The sequence below is a fragment of the Xenopus tropicalis genome, chromosome 7 (genome assembly GCF_000004195.4).
Source record: "Xenopus tropicalis strain Nigerian chromosome 7, UCB_Xtro_10.0, whole genome shotgun sequence".
Taxonomy (NCBI): Eukaryota; Metazoa; Chordata; class Amphibia; order Anura; family Pipidae; genus Xenopus; species Xenopus tropicalis.
In genome coordinates, this window is record NC_030683.2 from 73636538 (window position 1) to 73663924 (window position 27387).

Consider the following 27387-nt stretch of genomic DNA (forward strand, 5'->3'; position numbering starts at 1 on the left):
TTAATTAGTTTATATTGGAAAGTTTATTAATATTACATTAGTAATACTGCAATTTTTTTTTGTAAACTTAAGCATGTTTGCACTTTTATGTACATTTTTTGTGCCATCAAGCCATTAGATGTGCTGGATATCATAAATAGGCTGTCTCTTTCCCCTCTGTATGCCAGACTGAGCAAGATACAGTTCCCTGTTAAGAAAAAGGCATTGCTCTGTTCAGGTGGCTATGTACCATGCCCAGCAGCAACATTAGCAGCATGATACCAAGTAGACACATAAATTACATAAGCGCAAGATGCAGAAGTAGGAAAAAACTACACAAGTTTTGTTTTTTTGTTTACTGAGAATTAAATTTACCTTATAGGAGAAGGAAAGTCTAAATCACTGCGGGTACCTAACTTTTCTTCTCCTTTGAAGGAATTGTTATCATTTAAAGTAGCAGAATCCCTCCCTTGTTTAAAATCAGTTCAATGAAAAGGGCTTGGGCTGATCTGGTTTAATCACAAAAAGATCAAGTTTTTCTTTATATTTCTTGAGCTTAACAGGGCAAAGAGGTAAATGTAAGATACACCATGTTCGGTTCTTGCAGGGTAGATAATTAGATTCCCATTGCACAGATTATCTCCCTTAAAACTGGATTTATAGGCTGTGTATTTGTAAACCAAAACAGTCACAATAAAGGGTGAAGTGATTTGTTTATGTTATATATATATATATATATATATATATATATATATATATATATATATATAGCCCCTTTAAAAGTCCCACCAACTGCTGCCTGAACCCAACTTAATGAAGTATATAAAATTCTAATAATGTTTTTCTAATGTTGTGGGGGTTAAAAGAAAATTCTGAAAAGTAAAAAAATAATCTACATTGTCATAGTACAAAATACATTTGATGGAAAGAAGCTTTGTGGATAGCAGCATCTAGTATCCGTGCAGATATCCTAGGAATGTTAGGGATTGTTGGGGGTGTAGCATATTATTTTATTTGCATGTTAGCAGATATAAGTTACAGCTTAGTTAACCATCATTAGGAAGTATCATGAATAGTGGCAGATCATAAGATGATCCTTTAGAAATGAATGACCTTTAGAAACACACAACTCATTTGTGACACCAAAACATCACTGAATTTCTACTGGAATTTTTACCACAACTTTACCCATGATTTAATAAAATGTACTCATACATCACAAGGGATGATGGGATATAGCATTAAAATGATTGAATTCTCCACAGAAGCTGATATTCATGACAACAATACATTCAGCACTCTGCAAGGGTAACTACACCTTAGGATCCTCTGGCCACCCTTGCTCTATATGTGAATCATGCAATTGTAACTGTAAGAAATCTCAAAACGACATAAACCAAAAACACAATTTTAAAAGGAAATAATATAAAGAAAATTTTAATAAAGACAGATTTTGGTGTATTTAAGTACTTCAGAAAGTTTTTTCTACATGGAAGAAACAGGCAGTAAAATGCCAAAACAATCATGTGGAATCAGCAACTGAACGGAACTGTGCCTTGTACAGGTGTTTTCTCTTACCTGACACTGACACACATGCCTAGTTCAGCAGGCACCATACCTCTAATTGCATAGCTTTTCTGTACTTGCCATCCTGCAAACTGGGATATTAACAAATACACAGCTTTTTTTTCTTGGCATTATTCTGTGACACAAACAATGCAACCATGAACCAAGAAAGGTGTTTTCTTCCTCCCTAAGCAAACATAAAATAGACACCCAAAGTTTTCCGACATGACAAACCTGACTGTTAAATGGAAAAAGAAGGTAGAGCTGAAGGACACAGCTTCCTCTATCCAGTCTACAGTTGTTACTTTTCTTTTAAAAACCTGCCCCTTCTTTGCCCTGATAAGAAGCAGGACTACATGCCCTGGGGACATGCACAACAGATGGAGGGGGGGTTGTTAGTTTTAAACCTTATATGGTATAAGGAAAGAGGTTAAGCATGGGATGGTTTGTGAGCTGAAATAACATGGCCATCTCACACTCACCAGATCTGACCAAAATCTGACCTAACCAAAAATGTGAAAACCTACTCAACCTTGTGCCACTATGTTACAGTCTTACTGATTCCACTGCAAGATGCTCACCTGTACACCTTTTCATTACAATCTTCACAGAAATGGTAGAATAGCTTGCATAATTATTTATTAACTCACAGTTCTGCTCCAGTTGTTGATAAACTACAGAGCACTGTGTTCTCCAACAGCTGGTTGTAGTTTATCAGCAGCTGCAGGGGAATATGGTGCAGATTCCTAAACACATATACCGGTAAGTCTGTTCTGTTTAGAAATGTGAAATACGTTGCTGCCCTGCTACAGCCTAACAATGCATTTCTCAGCATCACAATCAACCTTTTCTGCATACTTCTCCCTCCCATCCAACCCCAAACCATGTAGGTGTTTAAGTGCTGAAAAAGTACTTAATGGGTAATTAACTGTCACAGCCCAGTCAAAAGTCAAGTCTGAAAGTTTGCAGCAGTTTTACTTGTTATGGTTCAAATGAGGACTTAAATAAAGATTCCCCACTTAGCACAGGAAAGTTTTGGGTACAGTCTGTGTATATGCAGGCATAATATATCAAACACACAACAAAGGCTTTGGGGCAGCATGCTTCTACTAAAAGCAGCCTGGGCAGCAGCAGGGTCCCAAGAGGGGCAAGGACTGAATTGCAAATGTGCAATGCATTTTCCTTTCTGCATTTGTCTGCCAGTGCCCTGCAGAGATACAGTCTAGACCTGAAAGACTTCAAACAATACATAACTGGCTAGAGGGGGGGGGGGGGGGGGCTAGGTCCATGTTGTGGTTAATTATAATCCCTCTGGCCTTTTAGATTCAGTGGCACTGATGAAATAAGGTATGCACATGCCAAGGATAAATGTTATTGTAACCCCACAATATAGGCAAATATTCGCAGATACAGATTCAATAAAATTACTAACTTGTTGCATGATAATTTAAGAAGCTGATAATTGCAGTCAATATAACTTTCTGTTAATTAAATTAATAATTTAACGCTGCCATACTGATAAATGTTGTACCTTGTGCAGGTGTATCCTGCAATATTAGAACCAATCGCTGTGGTCAATATCCAGATATAGAATGCAAATGTTCTCACATCATAATAATATTAACTTATATTCTCAACAACAGGAGAATATTACATATTTTAATAAATGACTGCAAATGCAATTAGCTCTAATAAAACCCAGATGTGCAGTCACTTGCATCAGGTTTTGTGATTCCAATCTTAATTGCCAAATCAGCCGAAATAACAGTATTACTTCACAGCAATCCAAGTCTTACTGCTTATCCAAAGGCAATATATTAATCATTGAGCTTAATAATTGTTTTGTGTCAAAAGACATGACGTTTTTCCAGTGTTACTACATTATATATATATATATATATATATATATATTACTTTTTATAAAGTTAATACTGAAGGAATGGACTAATAATAAGGAAGTGCCAGAGGTAAGATGTCCCACTCCCTTTCTCGGCAGAAGGCAGGGGAGTGAATAAAAGGTGCAGGGCAGATGGAGCAGAGAGGCGCCAGTTGTGCCTATTTCTGACAATGAACTTACCTGTGATACGGGCACTCTCTGCCCATGGGAACTGGAGCAAGTCCCCGCGTACATCCCTCAGTTACAGCACAAAAGTAATTTGTCAGTCACCAAATCCAGATGCAAGGAGATAACGCTAAATTCGATCGCTTCAGAAACATCCAAAGGAACACACAGGATTCACGCAGTGTCCAGCCAGTGTGGCTCTCTAGCACTAAGTCCAACAGGTGGCAGATACCCTGTACCCCCGCTGGCTCTACTCTGCCCCCACCACCCGCCGGGTGTAAGATGGGTACGTGCGCCCAGCAGGCTCTTGCTGTACCAGACTGCGGTGACCTCCTGCAAAAACAGGCGAAAGGTCTCTCCCCAACGAGCCCGCGTCCTTCAGTTCCCCCCCGTCCGTCAGGTGCCCCCGGTGGACGCTGAAGTCGCGGTGCCCTGGTTGGGCCGGATTGCCTTTCTCTTTAACTTCTTCCTCCTCTGCTGCGTTTTCAGTCCGAATTCTCTCTGATCTCCTTTCAGCACTCCCCGATCCCCTTCAGGCACGATTCCTGTATTCAGATCCCGCTCTCGAGATTTATTTTCGGATCCCACCTCAAAAGCAGGCACCAAAGTTCGGTCTGAAACACCTGCCCGCTCCACGTGTCCCCCGGTAAGTGCTCCCTTCCTCCTGTCTCCCCTCAGCCGTGAATGTTCCCAGCTCCCGGGAAGAGAGGCGCAGGCAGTGCGAGCCCAGAAGGTGGTTGAGGAGGGGGAGGAAGAGAACACAGGGGAGGGGAGACGGCGGGGAGGAGGAATGAATGAGGGCTGGCCTGTTACTGAGAAAGACCCTCACACAAGACACCAGTTTGGAGGAACGTCCTCCCTTTCGCTCAATACCCCTTCAATAACATTGCAGCCTGCTAGCGAAATGGCCAAGCAAAGCGCTCCGCTGCACTTCCCAATTCCCTCCCATCCCTGCCAGGCTGCCTCCCCCTATCCCAGTCCCTCCCCGCTGTTCCGCATTCTTCCTAGGTAAAGGGTCGCCCTGGATTGACCTTATGCTTTTGCAACATGACAGCTCCAGGCAGAAGTGTCATTATTCTCCGGATTCAAATTCCAAGATCAGCAGCAGAATACCTTCCCTCCGGCGTAGTCTGACCACGCCACTGTGCGCCTTCCGTTCCGCCCGAAACCTTCCACATTCCCACACCGTCCTACACCTACTGCCCTCAGACTCTTTTCTCCGCACAATCATTATAACGTGCTCTCTTTTTTTCTTACAAACACAAGAACTCTTGCCACATAAACTGATGCTAGAAAAGAGGGAACATGCTGATATTAAATATATGTGTGTAACTTTTCCACTTTGTATTCCCATTCCTGCTCTTTGGGAAATGCTTTAGCTCCCCTCCCCCAACAGTTTATAATCTTCTGAAAACAGTAACAATTTAGAGGCACTGTCTGTTTTGTGTATAAATATCATACAGTGTGCATGATGGTCTGTGAGTGCCATATAATTGAAGTGAAAGTATCTGATCCAGCAGGCCAAATAGAATCAGTATGGCTATACAGCTCTCTAATAAACAGGCCTGGGAATCCAGAGGTAATTCTATCAAACTCTGTACACCAGGTATTATACAAAGTAGTTTGTATGTAAACTAATTTGTCCTTTAAAAAAACCCTCAGGCACATTTAAATGCATAGTTAGTGTTAAAATAATAAATACACAAAATAATAAAATTGAGTGATTAGAAACTAACTCATTTGCATTTACTGTAAGTCCAGTCCTTAGTTTATGTTGTTTCAAAAACTCTAAAAAAAAATTGTATTTGAATTATTTAAGAGCTGTGAGTTTTTGTCATTTTCGGTCACCAGCCTAAGTTACTGTATGTCTGTGCTACCTTTATATGTTTTAAAGTTTGTTACCCCTTCAAGATGTATGAACTCCCAGATTCCACAGTCATTTGTTCAATATAGAATAAACCAAGTCCTTGTGGGGGGAACACAAGCATTTACTGAATTCTCATGGGGTCTCTAAAAAAACAACCCCCCCCCCTTCACAATAAAGCACTAAGGATCATGAACCCTGTGGAAACCATGACATTTGTTTCTTTTTATAAATTGCTCATACAGTAGACCAGTCACACTGGACTGCACAGTCTAGTATATAATCACTCACTTTACATGGCATACTGCACCGGTGTCTAGGGACACATCTACATTTATTTATATAGGGTCATTGGTTATGCAGTGGTTTACATAGTAACTGGAATTTGACCCAGGTAATAGATATACTATACAGGCAAAACAAATTCAAGTAGATGAGAAAGAAAACACATGGAGCATCCATTTTAACTGAGAATTAGTGTATCAGTATATATACTTTGAATCTAGTTACCACAACAATATTTTATGTAACCTATTTACCTCTATAATCATTTACAATTGGGATCTGTGATTTAGTTCGTGATTCAGCCAAACCTCATACATTATTGCCGGATTTGGCTAAATCCAAACCCTTAAAGGAGACATATCGGATAAATGGGAAAACGCTAATTTTGTAGGCAATTATGAATAATATACGGTGCTGGTTTCACTTTGTGCTAAACATTAACCCTATCTGTAACTGGCCCCTTTATTGGAGCTCCCTATAGATCCTCTCAGGTCCCTGTCTGGGTTTCAAATGAGGGGTGGGCGTGTCCTAACGGTCCCTGCCAGAAGCACAGTAGGAGGGGGAGAGCCAATCACAGCCCTGCACTCACACAAGCACAGACAGGCTTCAGTTCCCTATCAGGTCAGCCTAGCTGCTGATTGGTTCTTATCCTACAGTGCAGTGTACTGAGGGCCGCCGGCTCCCCAGCTCATCCAGAGAATTCAGCCAGCAGGAAGTGGGCCAGATGGGCGGGGCTAGTGGGGGTTTTGTGGAATTTCTCAATAAATCAGTCAGAAACACTACTTTTTTAAGCACAATCCTTCTATATCTTGAGGAGTATAATTCACTGGTACATTCATCATTTTTATAGGATATGTCTCCTTTAAAAAAGAGCTGAAGGAAATTGGTTAACATTTGTGTTTCTGTTTGGTGGAACACATATAACAGCATTGCAAGGCAAACATGTTCAACTCTTTAAATGCTTCCAGGTGCAGGCACAACTAGTAGCATAGGGGCAAATTGTCAGTCTGTGCTTATCCATAGGCTGACAATCTGCCCCATGTGCCCTTACCCTTATTTCTTGAGCTAAACAAAGCAAAGAGTTGAAACGCCTCCATATTTGCAAGGTAGACAAATACTGTAGATTACCATTATACAACCTCCTCTCTTCCACTATTGTTTTGCTGTGTTTTAGCAGGAGTTCATTATCCCACACCTTGTGTCTCAACCCTTTCTCCTTGTAGATTCTAAGCTCTTTTGAGCAGGGCTCTCTTCACCTCCTGTATCAGTTATTTGTTGCTCTATATGTTACTCTGTATGTCCAATGTATGTAACCCACCAATTGTACAGCGCTGTGGAATATGTTGGCGCTTTATATAATATATATATATATATAAATAAATCTTAAGAATAATAATGCTGGGGGTTTATATGTGCACTGGTAATCTAATTATGATTAGATTTCATCTACGGAAAACCAAGCAACACGTATGCCTTCCCATCGACAATTTATTTTATTGCCCCTAAAGTTAAGGTCCCTACTATAGACCCACTATGGTCAACATCATAAAAAAAGCAATTAACCTTCGTGTATGTAGGAAGAACATAAAATACCTTGCAGACTGAGCTCTGTCTATAGTTGTATTGCTGTGATACTATACAAAAGTAGAATTCTAATTTAGGATAATAGAACTAAAAGTGCCAAAGCTGGGTCCTACTCTGTTTTACTATACTAATGAAAAGTACACAATCCCCAAGGTGTTTTTCATATTGATTAAAGCTGGCCGTACACTCACCAATATAATCATACAAAACGTAGTTTCGTACAGTTTTCGGACCATGTGTGGGCATTATTGTGCTGATAATTTTTGCACAATGGCAGTCAGTTGTTTAGTTGATCGAACAGGTTAGAAAATTTAGGTCAGATAATAAAATCTGTATTGTTCACGTTCAGAACATCCTCTGATTTATCCTACAATTTCAGTCTGAATGTTAGTTTTAGATGCGTTGCATTTAAAAGTATGATCGATATCTGAATGTTCGTCGGAAGAAGACTAAAATCTGAACTTGTATGGCCACCTTCAGACATGATACTCTAGTATTGCTAAATATGTAAAGCTGTGATGGTAAGAGTTTTTTAAGCTGTTGAGGGGCTACAACCCCCCAGCGTTACAGTTGCAGTGTAGTTGCTTGCATGACCTGTTTTATCCTGTTTTCAGCATTCATGTTCCTGTGTATACATATCTATAGGAGTCAGTGTTCCTTATTTTATGTGTTACATCCTCTAATTTAACACAATGCACAGAATCCAGTCAGGAATAGCTGTGAGCAGTTCAGCCTAAATCTCTTAATGAACAATAATTGTGGCCATGGAACTAAAAGCTCATCGTGACTTGCTGCAATTTACTTTTCAAACTAAAATTTTAAAATCAAATTATTACCTTAAGGCCCAGACAGAATAATCTGTCTTACTTACTATACTAGGAAATGGTTTAAAATGGCAGCATTTTCTAAAATATTATTTTAGGTTAATATATCCTGTAGTACTGCCAGTGAGAGCCGGGATTTTAAAGGAACAGTAACATCAAAAAATGAAAGTGTAAAAAAGTAATAACTATATAATGTACTGTTGCCCTGCATTGCTACAACTAGTGTGCTTGCATCAGAAAGACTACTATAGTTTATATAAGTAGGCTGCTGTGTAGCCATGGGGGCAGCCATTCAAAGGAGAAAAGGCACAGGTTACTTAGCAGATAACAGATAAACCCCCATTATATGGGGCTTATCTACTAGTTATCTGCTATGTAACCTGTGCCTTTTCTCCTTTTTTCCAGCTTGAATGGCTGCCCCCATGGCTACCCAGCAGCTTATTTATATAGTAGCTTTTCTGTAGCAAAAACACCAGTTTTTTTGCAGAGCAACAGCATATTATATTTTAATTACTTTAAAACACTAATTCTTTGCATATTATATTTTAATTACTTTAAAACACAAATTTTTTTATGTTACTGTTCCTTTGATAAGCAGGGATGCATTCCCAATAGTCTGTTAGTATCTCTTAGTATTTCTCCCCATCAATAGACAAAAACACATTCCAACAATAATAAACAGAGAACACACTGCTTTTCATTGATACTTCCTGTTGTACACAAATCCTTTTCATTAACATTGTAAGAAATATAGGCATGGCTTGTTGTGAGCATTACTTCAGCATTCCACAACTTGCCCTGTGGGCGTGTTTAGGCAGTGGAAACCAATGGTTCTTAGACTCTACGTGGTGCATTTGTGCTTTATCCTAGAGACCTCTTTGAAGTCACCAAGAGGAAGATGAAAAAAAAACTTGCCCTCTGGGCACTTGAATAGCTCTTGCTATCTCCATAGTTTCTGCATTAGTTAAATAACAGGATTACATGGCACTGCTAATGTTTGGGTGATTAGGGATATTATTCCATTGCATATTATGCTCCCTTGATCACTCTGTTAAATACAGTCAATAAAGTCAATACTCCACTTAGAGAAATATATAACATTTCAGCAAATACTGTATAAGGTGCTTTTTATTAAATATGTTTCAGTTACTTTCATTTGGACAGTAAAGTATTAAAGGATATTAAAAATGACCAATTATCAGTTTATAAAACAGAGTAAAATAAGAATACTGCAATGATAAATGTTTCTTTCAAATGTTAATGCTTAGTTAAGCTGTGCAGTCGTTAACCCATATTCCTTAATACTTTGCACACTGGTGGGCTATATTTCATTAATCATTTTACAATGTTTCTTAACAGCAGCAATCATGTCTGCATCAAATAATATGAATAAATCTCGAACTTTTGTCATATGAATAATGTGAATAAATGCAAGCCCTTAGCTATTACCGCCTGTTTTTCTCATCACTTATAGAAAAATAAAGTGAATATAAACCTATATTTGTTATACATTATTTGATCTGTTTAAGCAAGATTTAATTTTTTTCCAAGGATATTCCATCTGTTTACATTTGAAGTTAGAAATTTGAGGGAGGTGCATTATTGTTTGCTGAGAGGGAGCCATGTTGTTTGCCCTAGTAGTGATATAAATAATGAAACATTTTCATTGGCTTAAAAGTTATAAGTTTAGTTGTAGGTGAAAACTGTTTGTTTCTACATTTTTGTTTTCTGGGTCTGACTTTTAAAACAATGTAACAAAAGTCAATTCTCCTCAATATTGTGCAGTAGCACACGGTGAAATGTTTTTTCCTTGCTGCTTTAAAATGCTTAAAATGACTCCCACTGCCCGTTATGCAGCTTGAAAGTGGCAGCAATGGCACTTCTGTGTTCAGAATTGTCTGAACATACTTTGCTGTCATTTCTGCCCCCCATGGGAGTAAATGGTGAGTAATTCTGGGCAAAATGCACCAAAAATTATGGTTACATGCCTTCCACTTGAACATTTGAAGGCTTAGGTATATATTTGTCTAGGAACTGTACAACTCCTAGAAAACATTTTTAGCTTCAGCTGTGAGCAAATATTTTAAATGCACATGTTGAGCATTTCTAGTAAGTGTCACATTTTCATTAATCTTGTATACTTTACATATACTCTATATTGGCTACTCATATAAGACATGTAATATGAGTAACTGGGTGGATAAATTGCAGATACCAATAGGAGGATAATAAGTATTGCAGTTTCTATGTACAGTATGTATGTAGCATCTGTATTTTTATTTATTTTATTTTCTAAGTGCTATTTTTTATATGCTGGACTATTACTAAACAAACACACTATTGAATATCCTCTAGAAATAAGCCATATAAATTATAATTTGCTTTTTTTATAAAAAGAATTTACCTTCTATTGATTTTTTTTTAAACTTTCAGTTATACATTTATTAATTCTCTATAGACATTAAAAACAATTGCATGCTCAATACATATCCAGTAGGGGTGATATTGCCATAATTTCTGCAATACAAATTTAACACCCACCACTATGTATGAATGCAAAAATAAAATAATGAAGGCTTTTTGCAATGACACAGTAGTTGGTGCTCTCATATTGTGCTGTCTGAAAAGGGACCTATATATACTGTTTATCATTTTCTCTTCTAAGAAAACTTCAAATATAATGTTTTCCATACTGTACTGTTGTCTGCATATGAAAAAATAATGTGAGTTGTGCATCTTTTTAGTATAGAACTAGGGATATACTGAAGGGTTAATGTGATTTCTTTTTCCAGAGAGCTGAAGATCTTGGGAAATTTAAGACATAGTTCAAGAAATAAACCAGAGACAACATGTGCTCTCTGCTTCACGTTTTACTTATGGTCTGGCTGCCCTCCTCCTCCTTTCTGCAAAGATCAAACCTGCTGAGAACAGCCAAGCCTGGAGAAAATGGTAATCTATTTCCCTGCCAGAGAAAAAAAAGGCTCTTTTACCCCCAGCATGATGTCTATGCTTCTTTTCACATTCTACTCCCAAGTGGGAACAGCCATGCCCAAGACAAATGCTGTAATACTTTGCTCATGCTTGTCTCAGACACCAAGGATAATTTAGTATGATTTTCATAATGCATACATTTTAAATTGAAGCAATTTACAGTCTCCTTCCCAAGGTTTCTCAGAAGGGAAACATTTTCTCTAACCGGAAGATAGATCTCCTGGACAGTATTTACAATGTCTTGGCCTTGTCTTGTTAGTTTCTTTTTTGTTAAATTTTGTTTGAAGAATGGAAGAAATTGTTAAGAAAAATATGTAATTTATTTTATTTAGTAGTCAGAGAAAATAGATAGCAATTTTACCCAAGAACAAAAGCCTGTTTATTTGATGTTATGCAACTTTAAACTTCTTGTGCATATCATTCCATGGCTTTGCTGCTCTTTCCCACAGTGGGCTTCAATTACATGCAGCACATAATATGATGGCATGTGGACTGGTATTTGCAGGATATTGATACGGACACATATGTCAGTGTACACCCTCAAACCACAATGAATATACAGGTATGGGATCCCTTATCCCATAATAATTGTTAGCAGACTTAAGTTATGGAGATCCAAATTACAGAAAGATCCCTTATCCGGAAAACCCCAGGTCCTGAGCATTCTGGATACCAGGTCCCATACCTGTAATAACAAGATTGATGTGCAGCGCACAGTCAGCATCCTTATACTGTCACATCTCACCCTCCTTATGGCCCTAGGGAGCCTTGTAACTACTGACAGGTATGAAGGAATTATGTAATTGCAGGTCTTCCCAGTAGATTGCTTAGGGCTTTAACAGTTTCAGTGCTACTGGCCCTTGTATGAGCTCTCCAATATGAAGTTTTGCAAATGAGAGAAGCTAAGGGGCAGCGTAGATATGGTCAGCATAATAGCTCGCAATACAAGACTGGCTGTTTTGCTAATAGATTGTCCACTAAGAACTGCATTGATGATCTTTATTAAAAGCTTTGTGAAAAGTCCTGGCACCTGTCTAAACATCAGAACATTATGCTTCACCTGGCTTATATGGAGATGCAGTGGGGCCTCCAGTTTATCCTAAGAACATATTATAAAGAAAAATTTCTGGAACAAGGAACGATAGATAAATATGCCCAAATATTACAGGTTTGTCAGATATTTGTCTGTCAGGAAAACTATTCTTTCTTACCTGACTTCCATGGAGTTTTATGTATTTATATAGCACTACATTGTATGTAGTGTTTAAATGGCATAAACACAAACAGGACTATAGTTATAATACAGACTGAGAATAAATAAACCAATGCTGAAGTGCTTACGTAATTTCAATACACAGTTTAGAAGAGGTCCCTGTCCCAAAGAGCTTACAATCTATTAGGAAGTGGAGACAGACAAAAAGGGGTGAGAAACAAGTGCATAAGTCAAGGGTTTGTCACTGTAAAAGAGTACTAGCTAAGTGTCGGCCTTCATTCATAAGGAGTGTAAACTAGTGGGATCCACAACAGACACTTTCTTAGCAGGGGTGCCCATTCCAGCATACAAAACAAATTAGAAAATTAAATCCTGCCCTCTGGTCTCTACCTTCACACATTAACCCTTTAAGTACCACAGGACGTAGACTCCACGTCCTGCTGCACTTCTGAGTTTGGGAGCGGAGGAGCGGCTTTTCAAACCGCTCCTTTGCTCCATGCTCGTTCTCCAGCCCCTAGGCAACGAGCACAAGGGGGAAATGAGTGGCCCCTGGCATGCAATTGCCCAGGGGCCCCATATGAAAAGCCTGCAATCCACGTGGCTTTCACAGCACTACCTCTCCCTTCCCCAGCTCCCCCCTCTGCTCAGCCCCCTTCCTGCACCATTTGTAGTTTGCAGTAGAAAGATGTATGTACCCATTTTTGTTTTGTCAGAATGTGTACTTTTGGAAAATATATGGTTTTCTAGGGTCTCCGTACTGTTAGGGGGTCTTATGGCACATAATACACATACTGGGTGCCAAATTTGCATGAGCCGGAGCATCTTATGTGAAAATTCATATGCACTATTTTTATTTGGCTGCCCCTGTACGGCACGTAGCTTGGCCAATATATGCATATAGGGCATCAAACTGTTTAGTAGAGCCCTGGCGGTCATATTTAGAAAGTTTTATGTTGATACGTTACAAAATGTGGGGGTACGTAATGAGGTAAAATGCAAGCTTTGTGACAATTTTTAAAAATGTCATAAAAACTGTTCTGTTTAGCATTACTTTGTATTTTGCAGTAGAAAGATGTATTTACCCATTTTTGTTTTGTCAGAATGTGTATAGTTTTCGAGGGTCTCCCTACTGTTAGGGGCTCTTATGGCACATAATGCACATGCCGGTAGCTTATATTGCAGTGTATACACTTTGTATGCACTAACTTTCTTTTGGGGTCTCTAAATGCCAGATACAACCGGCAATTTTGGGAAAGCATTGCAACTCTGTAGTTTGGAGTAAAAAGACATTATTACTAACATTTATTATTAACATTTATTTATTGAGTGCCAACATATTCGCAGTGCTGGGTACCAATTTTGAATTCGCCCATGTGTGTACTTTCCAAAAATATATGGTTTTGGGGGGTCAATGTATTTTTTTGTGTTTTCACCCCACAGAAAATGCAGTAAATGTGTTGAATTTTCAGTAGCTAAAGAGATCTCTGGGGCAATTTGTATGTACTAACTTCCTTTTGGGGTCTCTAAATGCCAGATACATTGGTGATCCTATGCACAATGGGCATCAAACTGTTCAGTGGACACTTGACTTTCAGATTTAGGGTGTGTTTTCTTGGTACCTAATGTTATGGGGGAGATAAGGTGCTTGAAAATGGAAGATTTGATGTGATTTTCAGGTATTTCATCAGAACCGGCAATTTTGGGAAAGCATTGCAACTCTGTAGTTTGGAGTAGAAAGACATCGGTACCAATTCACATCTCACCCTCCTTATGGCCCTAGGGAGCCTTGTAACTACTGACAGGTATGAAGGAATTATGTAATTGCAGGTCTTCCCAGTAGATTGTAAAAGTATTTTTTTGTGTTTTTACCCCACAGAAAATGCAGTAAACATGTTGAATTTTCAGTAGCTAAAGAGATCTCTGGGGCAATTTGTATGTACTAACTTCCTTTTGGGGTCTCTAAATTCCAGATACTTTGGTAATCCTATGCACAATGGGCATCAAACTGTTCAGTGGACCCTTGGCTTTCATACTTAGGATTTTCTTGGTACCTAATGTTATGTGGAAGATATGATGCTTGAAAGTGGAAGATTTGAAGTGATTTTTTAGAATTTTCATAATTTTTTATAGAAACTGCTAAATTCAGTAAAGCATTGCCATTTGGTACTTAGGAGTTGAAAGACATGGTTACCCATTTCGGATTTGGCAGAATGCGTACTTTTCAAAAATATATGGTTTCCTGGGGTAAACCTAATGTTCCAGGATTTTTGACTTTGGAATCTAAAGTATGCTGTATTTGGCTGTAATGCTTTGAAAATTTGGTAATTTACTGCTGGGAGTTTTTGATCTATAGAAGTCAGAAATCTTCATAAAACTATACATATCAGGTATTGGCATGTTCGGGAGACATGAGGCTTTTCAAATCAGTTGTATTTTTGTCCATAAAACAAAATTTGTTTCTGGTATAAATCCCTATATCATGAAAAATAGCATTTTTTGTATTTCAAGCTCTAAATCTTGTTCCAGAAGTGGAAATACACAAAAACTCAGAACAGATTTGGAAAGCTCAGGTTCTCCTGAACAAAAACAATTTATAGTTTGCCTACCTAAACGTAACCCTTCCCCCAGTAAAAGCCCTTAAATTGAGAGAGCACAGAATTTTTACAAAACGTCTGGCACTGCGGGTAACCGAAATGTTAAATTCTGCTGGCACTTAAAGGGTTATATGATTAACCACTAACCTGGGCCCCTTGTGGACCACCAGTGAGAAAACACAAATGTTGGGGTCACCCCTGTACTCTCTGTACACTTCTGGGGGATTTGCTCAGCCTCCTGGCTTTCATTTCAGCTCCTTAGACACTCAGTCTCTTGGTCGCTTTCTCAAGTTAAGTCTCCCTCTGATCCTTGCAGTGGCAGGAAGCACCCCCAGCCCATCTGGGAGTCCTAACACAGAGAGGTATCCTTCCTGCTCTGTGCCCTGCTCTGAGAGAGATTTACACACCTTTTCATACAATTAAATACCTTTCCACAGGACAGCCTTCCTGTGGACGGTAAGCTCCAATAGGTAAGCTGGACTACTGGAATGGATCGCCTGATCGGCTTGTTCCTTCCAGAACCCTATAGCTTCCAGGGCCAGACAGCAACACCCTTTAAACAGAGAAAACATTCTCTGTTTATCAACATCTCCCTTAAAGCCTACATTTCCCACTATGGAGAACTTAAAAAACTCACATTTTCTCTCATTTGTTTGGTCATTCTACCACAGGAGCTTTGAAAAAAGTATTAGTGTGGGAGCATGGTGGTGGAGTATTTCATAGGTGCGATCTAATCAGGAATAAAAGGTTTTAGGGCTCTGGGACACGGGAAGACTAGTCGCCCGTGACAAATCTCCCTTGTCGGGGGCGACTAATCTCCCCAAAATGCCATCCCACCGGTGAGAATGTAAATCGCCGGTGGGATGGCATGCGCGGCGCCATAATTTCCCCAAAATCGTGGAAGTTGCCTTGACAGGAAACTTTCACGATTTTGGGGAAATCGCTGTGCCGTGTATGCCATCCCACTGGTGATTTACATTTTCCCCGTGTGCCAGAGCCCTTTATGGTGAACTGCAATCAAGAGATTGTATTGAGCTAAACACAGGTCCCAGGAGTAAGTGTATGTAAAGATTTGTGCAGATTTACAGAGAGAAACAGAAGAATTCAGGAGTCTGAAGGACAGGATAATTTTATATTTTACCTTTTTACTGGGAGCCAGGAGAAAGACGTTAGTAGGCAGATTGTCGAGAGAGATTTAGATGCTGGTGAGTTGATGACGTGAGCAGCATCAGTGAAAATGGATTGCAGAGGGTGGAGATAGGATTAGCAGAGACCAGCTAGTAATATATAGCTAGTATATATATATATATATATATATATATATATATATATGAAAAAAAAAATGCTAGTAAGCAGCACACCATAAAATAAAGTTGATACCTGGGTGCCTGTGCGAAAAAATGGTATACAGGCTCAAATGACGGCACACACAGGATTTGCAAATAGAAGTCACTCGATCAAACGAAAATTAATTGCATCAGAGGTTTATTAATTCCTGTATATATATATATGTATATATGTATATATATATATATATAATAATATATCAGGCCCTGTTATTTTCATACAAATATATAGTACACAAAATTATTTGAGGCAAGATAGAGTTGACAGTGCATAAGAAGAAAATACTGACCATTAATAATTGGAAGGAATTCCAAAGCTTGAGAGGAATAAGGAGCTACCAATTTTATATATATATATATATATATATTAGTCTGTTCCAAAAAATATATTTTAGCTTAATTTCCTCTGTATCAGCTGAAAGAATGTGCTTTTGAAAAAAATTCTCTAGTTAAATAAACATAATAATTGCTTATCTAAATTAAAATATTTATTGGTAAAGCAATAAGCACATTAATATGCTCATTAAATAAAGTCAGATAGATTATAATCATATTTTATTCCAGAGCATTCTTAATCTTAATACTTAATTCTTAATACTGCAGATACATGCAAATTTGAAGGTGCGCAAGCAGAGTCTGCTTTATAAATTCAATGTAAAAAGAAGTGTGTAGCATCTGAAGCTTATCAAAAACTAAGCAGGATGATTCCCTAATTCATTCATAGACTGATGACACATGTTGCTTATTCGTCTACACTTTTTCAACTAGTGGAGAAGAGCAAAAATCCATCACCCGTCATTGGCTATAATGGAAACCACCTGTCCCAAGCACAGCCCTTGCTTAACATACATGGTATAATATACTGTATATAATAGCAGAGGCTGGCCAAGCTTAGGCAACCTGGACAACCACCTCGCCTTTGCACTCACTACGCAATGGAAATTGAAACTGGTGCCTAAAATATGGAACATGCCTAAAATAAGCATGTGAGGCCTAGAAATGTGGGCAAAAACCCTTGCATGATGGATTGTGTTGTAGCTCATGGCTAACACATGGCCAGTGAACTAGAAGAACAATAGTAGCACAGCAGAGTTGTTGGGCACCATTGAGTGCTGTTTATGTACCTTTCCCAGTGACTGGCAAAGTTAAAGTCAGTTCTGGATCAGTGGAAAACTACATGAGAAAGTGTCCCAAGGCATTTTTTAATTAACAGGTATATCAATTGGCCAGTATTGGGAGTCTGCTTTATAAGGGGGAATGGAGTCTTTTGGAGGGGCCCTAGGGTTTATAAAAGGCTTTCATCCTCCTTTAAATTAGTGTATATAGAAATGCATGCAGTGTATTGTTGTGTAAGATCGAGTAGAGAATGGATAAGCAAAGTGATTGCAGTCACTGTATATGAAGAAATTTGTTCACTTTTATTCCTCCAAAATCTACAATTTTCTTAAAATCCCAGGAGTGCAATATCTTATATATCTCAATATCAAATATTTATTTGTGTGTTTATACACATTTAGTAAACTTGAATGTGACATGGATGTGCCGACTACTTTTTATTCATATGTAATTTAAAGCCCCCAATTGAACCCTTATTTGCATGATGTAATAATTTTGTATGATTATGTAATCATTTTAAACTGATGATATCTGCCTTCTTTCATTGATTGCTGGGGACAGTACTGACATATTTATATTGACACGGCTTATGAGCTTTTAATAATTACTGCTCGGATAATTACTGCTTTGGAATATTTATTCATCAGCCAGCATAATCATGTCTGATTGCTTTATTTGATTTTTGAAAATGTGTGTTATTTGCCATACAAAATAAGTAAAAGGGAGAAGAGAATTACAGAGTAGAGTTTTTTATTAACATTAATTATTTTATTAACATTAATGACAAAAACAGACTCTTATTTAGTACTACAAATGTAATCAATTAGAAATTCCCCTGTCTTTATGTCTTTCAAGCAATCTTCTGTCATGTACCTTGGAGCTGTACCGATGGCTTTCATTTTCTGTTCAGGTCTTAAAAATTGCCTTGATTTAAAGCAAGCTCATCAAATCTCTCCAATTTGGCTTGTTTTTTGGATTATTTTGGAAGGGTAATATATAGAATAGAATAGAATATATCTTTATTGTCATTGTCACATAGTAAACAACGAGATTTAAAATAATATAATTTCATAACATTGTTCTATGCAAACAACTGTAAAATATTTATTTTGAAATCTTCCTTTTATTGTCCTAAATATTCTCTGCAGTGGCAGTGCTATGCAATGCCTATTGTGCAGTGCTATGCCTATTGTGTTTGGACTGTCTTACTATAGGTACGGTACGATTGTAAATGGAATATCGTAGCCTCTGTGTCGAGCTTGAAAAGGTGCACAGTGTAAGAAATCAATGGACCAAAGTTTTCTGCACAAGGGCAGGTATGATTAGTTAAGATTTTTTTTTAGTACTGGAAGCACACTGTGAAGTAAATCTTGCTATGTTCAGAGCAGTTATCAATAGTTGTAGTAAGTATAAAGAGGTTACAATAATTCCCTGTCCTTTTTATAATAACTGAATAATAAATGCCAGCTTTCTGTTCTGGGTTCCTTATTTCAGTAAAAAGGTAGATAATCATTATAGAGGGGATTAACTGGGAGGGAGAGTCTGTGTAAATTATTCTCTGTTTCTCACAGAGAAATCTTGGATGATGGATTAAGTAGAAAAGATCCTTTTCCATATGCAATGATTAATAGTGTGTTAGGAAAAGGATATGTATGAAAGGTACATCATATACCTTGTTGATGCAACATGTGGAAAAAAACAGAAAGGGAAGGATTTCAAGAGTTTGTACCTGAGATAGTATTGAATTGGAAGTGTATTTTATAATATTAGGATGAGGATTTTAGTATAGTTAATGCACACAACAGAAAATGAGAAAGCCACCCATATAGATTTAAAGATTATTTACATCTGCACAGGATATATTACAATATTTCTGGAGTAGAAGTCCAGTTTTATACTGGTTTATGATTAAAATGTTACCACTATTATGGATTTGTTCCTCTTATTTTAAAGAAAAGGAAAATCATCACCACATTTTATTAATAATAAAATTAATTTTACATGAACACTAGGATCTATATTTGCCTCCACCATAGGAAAACGTTACTTTCGGTGTGTAGTACTTATTTGCAGTACCCTTTGCTTCATGTAGGAAGGATCATTTTGAAAATAACTGCACGTTAGGAATAAATAATGTCTGATCAATGTTACCTTGGTTTTGTACAATAAAGACATCATCTGTGTGTCTTTGTCATGCTGTGCTAAGCAAGGGTTCTTCCTTGTCAGAGACAATCTTTACTTTTTCATGGTAATTTGATTACCATGCTTCCCCTACACTGGATTCTACCCAACTGTAGCGATGCGCTTCCTCCTTCCTGCTTCGTTCAGCTGCGACTATACAATAGGCGCATGCACAGTAGAGTAAAAAGCCGACTTCTCTGTTAAAGTTCGGCTTTTCACTCTACTGCGCATGTGCGCGCTTGCGAACCTGGAAGAAGGAATCGCTGCAGGTACCCCAGGCTGGTGCTGTTCTCTCCCAACAGGGGCACCAGCCCGGGGTAAAAGATAGGCGATTTAAGTCACTTGGGGGTGCCTAACATTCTGGCACCCCCAAGTGACTTTGCCTTTCCATGTCCTTTAAGTTACTTTTAATAAGAATATAATATGAAGGTATTTTGAAATATGGCCTGTATTTTCCTGTTAACTGGCCACACACGTAGACATAGCAATAGCCAATTAATTGCTTATCCTCCAATCTTGACAAACCATTGTTAATGACTGATATGTGAATAGATAAATGTCTGACACTCTATGTAGTGTAAAAACTCACACTGAGAGCTATTAGCTAGACAGGAATGGGTAGAAACAACACTACAACTTGTGGTCTGATTGTTCTGCCAGGGGGTCACCTGATTGGATTAGAATGATTTGCATCTGTGTGTGGCCAAATTGCTTATGATCACACTGCATGGGAATTAGTGCATGTGCTGCCAGTTTAGAGGACAAATATTTTTTCAAGGGTCACTAAATGCAACATCCAGTGAGTAATTTGGCACATAAAAACATTTTCTACTGCCCAAAATGAGTTAAACTCACCTTCAAACCACTACTTCGCAAAATGGTTCATGCTACAGAATGTTAGGCATGATTTACCAAGTACAGCCATCCAAACAAATGTCTCGCACAATACCTTGTCAGTTATATAAAGGGAACTGTGACATGTATTTTCATCTGGTCATTTTACAGGGGCAGCCAGGCAGGCAAAGAAAGTATAAAAAAAAAATATAAATGATATAAAAGCAACATGTAGTTTTTTGCACTTTGCACTCTTCCTTTTTTTATATATAAAATTGCTGCAGGTGTCTGTGCTCCAAAACAACCACCCCTAAGAATACAATGCTCCCTGCCCCATTTAGATGTGCAAGTAGAAGTGGCCATAGGTTGCAACAGGGCCCTATCCTTACCTCATGATTTATTTGATTGTTAACACAAGAAACCAGATTAATTCAGCTTAATGTGGTTATAAATATTTTTGTCACTTATCTTTCTATTTACACATTAGGACATAAGTACTACGGCAAGCCACTCCTTGCACTTGCATGTTTTGGTGTGGAGCGCCAGTGGGCTCTGCAATCTGTTAATGAATCACGTACAGTGTGCCTATTGCCCCAGAGGAACCCTGAAGCTACCACCACCTATAAGTTGGTGGTATCTCCATGTTTCCCACAGCAGCATACCTGGAAACGGCATACCGTGACCGAATATTTTCAGTGCAATTGTGTCCAATTTACATCAAATCCCGTGCACAATAGAACATGTTTTAACACATTGACCACAATTGCTTCAGACCCATTACCACCTTGCAGCCATGCTGAAATTGTGGGAAAAGACACTGTATTGTGGTTAAAAATATGGTGACTTGTGTTGTACCCAAATGATGAATTGTGTTGTGCACTTTGCATGCTCCACTTGTCCTTGTAATGAGCCTCCTTATCTTGTTTATTTTCCAGCATCTCATTCAAAACACTGACTGGTTGCTAGGAAAAGCAAAACCCTAGCAATGAGCTAATAGTTTAAATGCCAAGCTGGAGAGCTTCGAAACAAAGTTAATCAGTCAAAACATGAAAATAAAGACCTTTTGTCTTCAATACCCCTGTTTACCTCAAGCTAAAGTTAGTTGCATTGAGATCTGCTCCTTTAAGAGCTCAATTGAGTAAAGCATACAAAATGTGTTTCAGAAGTGTTAACTGCCTTTCAAATACTTTAATAATTTTAGATGATATCCAATGTTTGTACAACTATGGCAGGTTAAATAACTTTGTGGTAATGAAATACAGCTGCAAAAAGGGACATTGAAATATGGCCCAGCCCCTCTTAATACTGATATGGCTTTATATACTTGGCCTTGTCCAAGTCAATATAAAAATATGCCCTTTTAGGACACCTGCAAGTCGTATAGGGCTTGTAGGGCCAAGAGTCAGTAGAAAAAGAAATGCTGAAAATTGAATAAAAAGTACACTTTTTCTTTTATAGCAATTGTTTTTCAGAATGGATGCCTGTATTAAGTCTAAGGCAGTGGTGAGCAAATACCAAATTGTGGATTCCTATACCTTTTCCTCTGGTCTGTTGCTTTGCAACAGGATTCTGACTTTATAAATTGCAAACACACCAGTGTGGAATCACAGCTGCTTTTGTCCCATGTCAGAAGGACTATTTCTTTTATTACTTAGCAAAGTTCAACAAACATTCTTAAGGTCTAGACACAGATGGCTGATAAGCATAAGCATGGTAAACACTGTTTCCATAGAAACAGGAAGTGGCAACATTCCCAAGGAAAATGGCTGCCATGTTGTGAATGAGGACAATTCAGTCTGTGAGTGTTTGTCTGTCTGTCTGTGTGTCTGTGTATACTCTCTGCTCCACTATATAAATAGCTACTGCTGTTTTTCAAGTCAAAGGATTCCACAGGCTAAGAATAAAATAAACAGAGACCTGGCCACAAATAGCTAGTTTGCTTTCCCAAAAGCTGCAGATAATGTGCTGGCTAACAATTGTTTTGGTTAAGATCCAGCTATAGAAAATAGCCATTAGCATAATGTAACAAAGCTAATGGTTTCATATAAGGTCTTCTACTTACTTTATCATGAAAACAAATATTAAGAGTTTGGAAAAAAGCTTTATTAAGACTTTGAAGCAATTGTTTTATTTCAGCCTCATCCTATATATTTTCTTTATATGTGAAAATGAAGGAGACAATCACATGTCCTAAAGCTGCGCATTAACCAAAATGGCTGCTTTCTCAACCGCACAGTGACCCATGAGGAGAACATATGGCTGTATCTGGTTTAACTCAAGCTCTGCACAGACTATATCACATTTCAGATTCTCACACTGAAAAACATGACATGAAACAAATGAATATTTGTTTGCAACAGTTGACCAAAGACTCCAATGTTCTTATTGACTTTTTACATGTCTCATGTAAAGAGGAAAAGGCAAGGGGAATTGCTGGAATGAAGCAGTAACACCACATTTGAACCGTATATGCACACAGGCGTGCACATCCCTCAAAAGTGCTGTTGTTTCACTCTGTGTGTTATATTTGATTTGATTTTAATTTCACCTTATCAGATGAGTGAAACTGAATGCTATACAATGCAAAAACTATGTTACTTATCATAAATACATTTTATATTTTTGGCATAAGTGTATAATTAAGAAAGATAAATAGACAGATGATAGACAGATATAATTGCCCTTAGTACTTAAAATGACAGTTTTTGTATTTGGTATTATCCAATGGCACATGCTACTAGAAATGTATTTTTTTTTTTTTAATAAAAATGCAGTATTTAGATGAAGCAGGGTTTTATGTAAAATATTTGTATACAGACCTGAACTGTACAAGGATATAGTTTCCCATAAACTAAAACAGTGTATACTAGTTGACAACAACTGCAAATGGCAATTAACTTGTTATCTTAAATCCCACTTGCATATGCTACTTTATAATCTCATTAAAGGCACATTAGCGTGATAAGAAGAATTCAGTTCCGGGTTCATGTTTCTGATTGGCTCTCCATCTCTTTAACAAAGCTCTGGAAAGGATTGTAATTCTGTCACCCTAGCCAAAAAATGGAGAATTACTACACAATTTTAGCACTTACAGCATCTTACTAACAATGAAATCACTAGGGATTAGCATCGCCAGATACTCTTGTGAGACTGGACTACTGGCAACCAATTGCTAGATTTAGCAGAGAGCTCCATATTTGCATGATAAAGCCTACATTGCTGGAGAGAATGGGGAGGAATTGCTGCTTAATTAAAGAACAGCCGTCACTTTAATTAGCATGTTTGCATGCTCTTTGGTACTTTGCATGGATTTAAATGAGTTCCTCATTAACCACTGGCAAAGTGGAAAATAAACCTTTAACCCCTGTATGGCCAGTTGCTGATTGTGATGTATTACAGTTTGGGAACTTGCCAAACCTTTTGCATGTAAAACAACTTAAGCTTGAAACTTATTTTGGACTTGCTTCTTTCCAGCTCTATTTTTTCTTTGTACCTTGTTGTCTTTCTCTCGTTTATTAACAGTGAGCAGGTTGGGAAAAATCTTAACGTAGCCTGACCTTTTTTCAACCCATGGAGTCCGATCCAGAATCCATGCACCAGGTCTGGCCAAAATTAATGATGGTTAGGGCCAAAAGAACACTGCTAAGAGGAAGGAATTGCATTATATAAAAGATATTCTCCTTCCTACAGTCTGACCTGATACCCACTATAACTTGTAATGTACCATTCTTTTTTGTGACATGACCTTCAAATCACCAGCCTATCTTATCTTTCTTCTGGGTTTTTGTTATATATTTTTTTGTGAATAATATCTAACCAATAACCTTATACAACATTTAATAAAGTAATACAGCATTTTATTTATTATCATTTAGTTATATAGCATAAATACATTTATGCAGACCTTTACTTAAATCTTTATTATCTATTTTATTATCTATATTATCTATTATAAATCCTATTAAAATCACACAACATGCTGTGTAGTTTTTATCAAAAGCCAATTAAGCTGCTCTTATGTTTTTGGACTGCAGACTCTGGAGGAATATACAAGCTTGCTACAGAAATTGCTCAGGTCAGAATCAAACCGAGGATCCCAACACTGCAAAAGACTGATACTAACCACTTAGATACCGTTTTTGCTTATAGGAATAAACCAACTTTCTTTTAGGTGTTTTAGATAGTATGTTATTCGTGTTGTTTGTACACAGCTGCACAAACAGAAGTTTCTCATGTTGCAAGGGACAATAGCTCCTATTCCAACTGACCAAATGGACTATGATTAGAGTAACCAATTAGTTGCCGACTCTGAGATTAGTATAAACAGCATTGTTGTAAGGGATGACCATGTTTATTTTGGCCAATGACACAATGTATGTTTTGTCATAGCTTCCTGTAGCAACAGTAAAGAACCTGCTACTAAATGCAAAAACACCAATGCAACCATACATTTTCTTTCATTTCTCTGTAGTAGACCGGAGAAAACTAATTCCTAATTGGTTGTTGTAGATGCAATTAATCACTTAAGTTAGTACTTGTTATATATAAATCAGTCAATCTATTTCTTTGTAGTGTTTACTGCTTGTTTAAAGTAAATCAATGAAAAATAATTTATAGCAGCATTTTTTTTAAAATCAATTATCATATTTGTTCAAATCAACTGTTTAGTCTGTAGGCTTAATCCTTATGTTATTTTTGCACAGGGGCCTTTTGAGTGTGACTTCCCTTGGTATACTGTACAAAGCAGGTAGCTTCTTAACTATTGAGACACACAGGTACTAAAGTTAGTCCAGTGCCACCAAATGTAATATTAATGTAGTATAACTCACCAATCTTGTGAAACATACTTCCAACAAATAACATGTATAGACTGGCCATTAACACATACATAAAACTGATATTCTAAGTCTGTTTTAAAATTTCCTGCCTAATAAGCATGGAACTCAAAGTCATTTTATTAATTTGTAAAAGATATTGTTAATAAACATCAGTGAAAGAAAGTAAAGGCTGTGTACTTACCAGTCTGTTATATCACCTTAGCTTTCAGACATAAATAATAGTATTTCACTGTAGTCACGTTATGCAAAGCTTTCTGTGGGCAGGAAAGAGGAAATTAATTCATAGCGGACTAATCTAATATAAACACTGTTTCTAAAAGTTTGTGTTCCTTTATAGCACAATTGACCTGCTACAAGCTAGTTGATGTAACATGTCACTAGCTTCTTAGTTGGTTGGGAATCCAATTACAGATGCATTCTCCTTTACAAAAACGTGTGGATAAAGTCAGTTTTTATATGGAATGAACAGTACAAAATAAACACAATTCACTATTTTTGACTTTAGCCAGTAACTCCTAGAGGAGAATGCCAGGAATTATGAATCAAATTTGTTTATGCTAGAAAGGGGCATTTTGAGAAACTATTATACTGACAAAAATGACTTATTTCTTAAAACACATTTAGATGTTAACTCTGCACATCATTAACAATCACAGTTCAAGTATACACAAAAATGTGAAAATCCAGTTTCCAAAACAATATAACACCTAGAAGGATTTCTAATAGATATAAAGAAAAAAATAAATTTAGAACAAAAAGTGGTTTTCACCCCTTTCAAGATGAAGCTGCTTATGCCAATCACTGGAATACTCACACATTTAGGCATACACTTTTTTACAACTGTTTAGCATATGAACATTTGGCAACTTGAGGACTAAATATAATTCAGAGGGCAAGCAGACTCAAGTAGAATGGAAACAAAGGAAAATCATAGCAAGTGAACCCAATAGACCAGTTAAAGAAAATGGAAAGGGAAACATAGTTGGACAACAGCCAAAAAAAGAACAGATACAAGAACCATAGATGTCAACTTACTAGGTTACAAAAGCACATGAGGTTATATTCTTTTTTTTGGGTTGCTCATGCTCATGCAGAAATAAGAAATTACACATACATCACTGTCAGTTATCACATATATGTAAAGTTAACAGTCAGGGTGTTTTATTTAGAAATCAATTACCTTTCCTAACCTGAACAAATGCGCATGTGAAAACCTTCTACTTGTTTTTTAATTCAAACACTAAAAGAAATATGAGCCTCTTCTCTCCTTCCCATATTCTCCTGGGAGTCTTAATTACAAGCTACAGTACCATGAAAGCACATCCATAACACAAGCAGTAACCCCAGATTCAGTGACCCATGATCAAGTCAAAGTGTAGATCAGAGCTAGGGGCAACTTATTCTTGTCTGCTGTGTAAATATAATGCTTTAACATCTGAGAGAAATAAGGGAGTATTTTAATACAAGTGTTAAATAAACAAATGTTTTAATGGTTGCTAAGGGAAATAAAGTAGTTACATTTTCAGATGAGTAGTTCTTTTTATCAATAAAATATTGTTTTAAACCCTTAATTAAACATTTTTTTATACCATAAAAATATAACCACTCCTAGCATTCACAAACATCCCTTCATAATCACTTGCAAAAAAGATGCTCAAGTAATCTGTTCATTTTTTCAATAAAAATTATTTTCTCTGTATAGGATCCAGTAAGTGCCTTATTGACTGTTTTGCAATATAGTTGATCTATTACTTCCCAAAGCTGAACATTTGAAAATTGTCTTACTGAGCTAAAAAAGGTAGAGTCCCACAGCTAAATTAATAAGTAGTAACACATTTTCTCTGGTATTCATTAACTGGTCTTCGCTTGGGCAGAATTAAAGTTGTCCTCTAAAAAAGGCAGAAATTACCTGGATGGATAAGTTAAATATCAAGTTGATTAAATAAAAACTTATTGCTGTATATGTTGCAGAAATGTGTTTTTCCTCATCTCAAATAATTATAAACTATGTAAATAAAAAGGCCAAAAAAGCCAGCCCAAGAAAATTTGTTAGATTAATTGGCCAGATTAAATTCCATAAGAAAACATTATTGGTTAATCACTTAAAATG

General features: G+C 37.3%; 1 protein-coding gene across 5 annotated transcripts in view; it reads right to left on the minus strand.

The window, feature by feature from the left end:
* The window catches only part of cdon (cell adhesion associated, oncogene regulated), a 139693-nt gene that overhangs the window by 56213 nt on the left and 56093 nt on the right, over positions 1-27387 (minus strand). The window contains exon 2 of one of the 5 annotated variants that reach the window (XM_031906161.1): positions 25459-25531. The gene's annotated coding sequence lies outside the window, so the exon portion shown is untranslated. Of the gene's footprint in view, positions 1-3622; positions 4704-25458; positions 25532-27387 lie in introns of those variants that run through there. The other 4 variants (XM_031906163.1, XM_031906164.1, XM_031906160.1 and 1 more) reach the window with 4 other exon arrangements.